This window comes from Triticum urartu, chromosome 3A (genome assembly GCF_056163025.1).
Source record: "Triticum urartu cultivar PI428250 chromosome 3A, HENAU_Tu73, whole genome shotgun sequence".
Lineage (NCBI taxonomy): Eukaryota > Viridiplantae > Streptophyta > Magnoliopsida > Poales > Poaceae > Triticum > Triticum urartu.
The window spans coordinates 112,513,843-112,519,369 of record NC_141875.1 but is presented as its reverse complement, the minus strand read 5'-3'; positions in this window follow the sequence as shown (position 1 = coordinate 112,519,369).

The following is a 5,527-nucleotide window of genomic DNA, read 5'->3' as shown; positions in this document are numbered from 1 at the left end:
TCAACTATTTGCCGTCTGCATGCAATCATCTTATATTCTTGCCAGAGGTTGATCTATCTGTCGAAGCCATTTACCCAGAGCCTGCAAAGGAGCCAATTTATCTTCACAATGTCGATCATCAAAGCTTCACCCAGCCCATTGAAGGAGTTCAGGCTATTTCTTGTGTTTATCCCTTGGCTGGCAATACACGTGCCCCTCGCACCCAAACTGAAGCCACTGAAAGCACCATTGCTCAATGGACTCGGAAGCGATCTCGTGTTCTCAATGACCAAGAGCTTCTCGTCACTCTACATCAGAAACAGGACAAGCATCATGACTAGCTTAAGCGTCAGATGCAAAGCCTCTTGGTGGACATCAATCGCATTCGCAATCTTGCCACCAAGAATGCCTTTGTTACACATGAAACCTGTTGGAGGTCATGGAAGAGCTTGACATTGCTCAGTGCTGAAGCTGATCTTCAAGACGATGGCTTCACAGAGATATTCAAGTTTGACTCAACTCCTCCAAGGAATGCTCACTTCCGTCAGACTCCCTCACTCGAAGACTCTGTGAAAGTGCTAGTGATCGACTAAGGGGGGTGAATAGGCAATTTTTATGAAAGTCTTCAAAAAATGGAAGTTTCAAAGACAATTGATAGAAATGAACCTATTAACATGCAGCAGAAGGTAGACTACACTAGGCAAGCCATAATCAAGTATTCAATGAAGTGAAAGCATAAAGACTAATAGCAGCTAGGCAGTATGGATTAGGATGGAAGACAGTATGAAGCCAATCAGAACAAGCAGTCACACCGTGAAGACAAATAGATAATGCAAACAGGCAATGACTTCACAAGGACCAACTGTGAATAAAGAGATGGGAAGGATAGAACCGGTTGCTCGTTGAAGACAATGATTACTTGGACCAGTTCCAGTTGCTGTGACAACTGTATGTCTGGTTAGGGAGGCTGAGATTTAACTTAGAAGACCGTGTCTTCACCTTATTTCCCTTGAGCTAAGGACACCCAGTCCTCGCCCAATCACTCTGGTAAGTCTTCAAGGGAGACTTCCAAACCTTCACAGACTTCGTTCACCGGCGATCCAAAATGAATCTTGGATGCTCAGAACGCGACGCCTAACCGGCTGGAGGATTCACAGTCCTCAAGTGTAACAAGTCTTCAGATCACACAGACAGGAATACTTCAGTGATGCCTAACACTCTTTGGCTCTGGGTGTTTAGGGCTTTGTCCTCGCAAGGATTTCTCTCTCAAAGGCTTCGAGGTGGGTTGCTCTCAAACGACAAAAGTTGTGCACTAACTTTGAGCAGCCAACCAATTTATGGTGTAGGGGGTGGTCTATTTATAGCCACTAGGCAACCTGACCTGATTTGTCTGAAATGACCCTGGGTCACTAAGGAACTGACACGTGTTCCAACGGTCAGATTTCAAACACACGCGACAACTTTACTTGGGCTACAAGTAAACCTGACTCATCCAGCTCTGGATAATATTTGCTCTCATTGTCTTCGCTCGAAGACATAGGATTTTGGTTAAGCATCACTTCAGTCACTCTGACTTTGTTCACAGGGACCCCACTTAACAGTACGATGGTTCCTATGACTCAACAAAGAAGAAAAGGAAACAACGAAACAACTAAGTCTCCGCGCTCCATAGTCTTCACCCAATGTCTTCTCTTGTCATAGTCTTCAATGTGAATATATTCACATACCACCTTTGTCTTCAATGTCTTCATACATTTTTAGGGGTCATCTCCGGTAGGAAAACCGAATCATTGAGGGAATACTACCTGTGTTATCCTGCAATTTTCACAAACACATTAGTCCCTCAACCAGGTTTGTCGTCAATACTCCAAAAGCAACTAGGGGTGGCACTAGATGCACTTACAATCTCCCCCTTTTTGGTGATTGATGACAAACTAGTTGAAGTTTTCAACGGGGATAAAAGTATGTGAAATTGTAAAGGATTTAGGTATTGTCTTCGTAAGTAGCAGGAAGGCTCCCCCTGAAGATGTGCATATAAGTATTTTGCTTTTGAATGCAAATGCACATGGCAGGTTGTACTTGCGGAGCTCCTCTTCTACTTATGAAGACAATTCATCATGCATGAAGGGATATAACGAACATAATGACATGCATAATGAAAAATGGATGTCTGCAAAATGACTTCATGCGGAATTTATCGTCGCACATGCGGAATTTATCATCACATCACATAGTGTCGAAAAAGGTAGCAGACGACCATCAAGTTTGAGTGTTACAACTCAAAACGAACCAAATGTTTCAAAAGTGAGAGTTGTAAGCACTTGGCAAATGTAGCAAAAGTAAAGCAACCACCCATATGGACCCGCTTGAAGACTATCAACTCATATGCTTCTCCCCCTTTTTGTCAGTAATGACCAAAAAGGTTTGAAGACATAGAGATTCTACTCGTTCCCATGAGGAGTAGGTGAAGCATTAGGGTCATCGTTGAGGTCCGGTGGTGCAGAAGAACTTGGTGCAATGTCGACATGCGCTGAAGTTGGAGGAGGTGAAGTAGCGTCATCTTGATCATCTATGACTCTGGCATTCACCGTTGCAGCTGAGGAGGAATAGTCAGAGTCTTCAAGAGAGGGAGTCCGACACAAGTGAGCATTCCTTGGAGGAGTTGAGTCAAACTTGAATCTTTCTGTGAAGCCATCGTCTTGAAGATCAGCTTCAGCACTGAGCAATGTCAAACTCTTCCAAGACCTTCGACATGTTTCATGTGTAACAAAGGCATTCTTGGTGGCAAAATTGCGAATGCGATTGACGCCCTCCAAGAGGCTTTGCATCTGACGCTTGAGCCAGTCATGATGCTTATCCTGTTTCTGATGTAGAGCGACGAGAATCTCTCAGTCATTGAGAACACGAGACCGCTTCCGAGGCCTTTGGGCAATGGTGCATGCAGTGGCTTCAGTTTGAGTGCGAGGGGCATGTGTGTTGCCAGCCAAGGGATAAACACGAGAGACGGCCTGAACTCCTTCAATGGGCTGGGTGAAGCTTTGACGATCAACATTGTGAAGATAAATTGGCTCCTTTGCAAGCTCTGGGTAAATAGCTTCAACAGACAGATCAACCTCTGGCAAGAATACGAGATGATTGCGCGCAGACGGTTGATAGTTAAAGCCAGAGTGAAGCTTGATAAGACGCATTACCCATGGAGCATAGAACTTCAGACCAAAGATGTCTGAGCCAGATGCAGCCAACTTCCTAACGAAGAAGTCTTGAGCATTGAAGCTGATGCCATTGAAGATATAGAAAACCAGTCTTCATTGCTCCTTCAAGCTTCGCTGCAGATGAATGTCCTTTGACATGCCATAGAGTTTTCCTGATGATATGATAGATGGTGCGGGGCAGATACTCTAGGTCTTCGACAAAGAATTCCGTTGGGGACGCAGCGTCGCGTGGCAGAGGCTTCATCATGCTCAGCATTTGGCTCATGTTAGGCTATGGCTTCTGGAAAATGCTCTCCAAAGCATTCTGGTGTTGCTAACAACCTAGTTCATAATATTCGCCAGGAGTGGGCAGGGCTGTAAGCTCAATGATGTCTTGGGCTTTAGCTTCATGATGGACATCGCCCGTCATCCACTCAAGGATCCAAGTCTTCGGATCCATGTTGTATCCACGAATGTGGAGGGTAGCATAGAATTGAAGCAGAAGTTCTTCATTCCAGTGTTCCTTGGCAGTCACAAAGTTGAGCAGACCCGCATCATGGAAGCAGTCAAGAGCTTCTTCAAGGCAAGGCAATCCAGCAATGGCTTCGCAGTCTAGACGCATGTGAGGGAAAATGCACCCTTGATTGTATAAGATGCAAGAATAGTAGTTGCGTTGCTGATAACTCCAGAATCGATCCGAGGAGATTCTTGGCCTTGTGTAGGGGTTCTTGTCACTGTCAAAGAATGTGTTGTGTGCCTTGAATCCATTCAGATTGAACGATCCTGGTGACATTGCAGTACCTGGAAACCGTGGTAGCCTTGGCTTTGGCTTCTGGACCTGAGGCATGTGCTCCACATGATAGTCAAATTGAGGTTCGGGAGCAGGCGGAGGAACCAGAATTGGCCAGCGGACGGTAACAAGTTGTCCATGATCATATGCTTGCTCGATGGTGTGTGGCCTGGGAGGTGGTACAGGAGCAGAGGCATTGACTTCAAGCTGCAGATTTGCATCAGGTGCAGCATTAGCTTCAGGTGCAGTGACATCTGGCACCACATTAGCTTCAGGCACCACATTAGCTTCAGCCATGACAACGTCATTGGCTTCAGTGTTGATGTTGGTGTCCGCCTCAGTATTGGTAACCTCCACTTCAGGAGCTGGAGGGTCAGACACATTCTCCTCGAGAACAATTTCAGGGTTGGACGGGGGTGTAGCAATTCTTTCTTCATCTCTTGGTTCTTCTTCTTGATCATCAGTTGATGCAGCCGGAATATCTTCAGCCATTTTGGCTTCAGATTCAGGGATGTTCGCAGTAGGAGAGGCTTCAGGAAAGACTTTGCGTGAAACAGATTGGCGCTCTTCTCCTTCTGGAACACTTGACAATGTGACATGTGGCCTTGGTCCTTTGTGAAGCCTGCGAAATGCTGGCGACGCCTGTGGAGATGGAGTTGGTTGGGCCTCAAGGTCTTCATTGTCAATCACTGGAGTGGTGACCTGGGTTGGGGGAGTAACTGGTGTTTCTTCATCACGAGGGGATTCTTGAGGGTGATCAGCCGATGAGTCATCCTGAGCAATTGGCGTCAATGGACGACCAATGCTGATGAGTTCGTTGTTCGTGAGAACGGGCGATGATACCAAATTGTGCTCGATCTGAGGAAGGACTTCATCATCTTCAACATTGTCGTGATGACCAATGTCTTCAGCTGCGATGGGGTCAGCAGCTGGAATGTCTTCGGATTTAGGAGCCTCTGTGGAAGCAGGCTCATGAACTACCAAACGACGTTCTTGGTGTGTAAAGGGAGGACGAGCAATAGAAATTGGTTCAATGACAAGGGGCTCTGTGGAAGCAACCCGGTCTCTCTTCTTTGTCTTTCTTTTCTTGGTTGGCGGAGCATCGTCAGTGGTGTGCTTGGTATTGCGCTTGCGAGCTTCGGCTTCAGCTGCCCTCGTTTTCTTGAGTTCCGAAGCCACTGTGGGGACCTTAAGCTTCGAGCCTGTCATACTGGCCGAAAAGACAATGCGAGGTTCTTCCTGCCTTGATGCTTCTGGTTGGGCCACAGCTGGCTTCTTCTTCTTCTTGGCAGCCATTCTGGGGTCGATGCCTGGTCGCCCCAAGGCCTTGCGCTTTTCGGCTTCATTGTAGCCTTGAACACATTTGGCAGCAAGATTCTTCATGCGCTCACGAGAACCTTTTGCTTCTTCGAGTTTCTTGTGGAATGCCTCCTTGAGCTCATGCATCATGACCTTGAAGTTTTGAATGTCTTCAACATTGAGCTTGGTCATGTGCTTCTTGAACTGAGCCTTTTGATAGTCAATCTTGTGCTTCAGCTCAACAATTCTCTGTGCAAGAGCCAGCTCA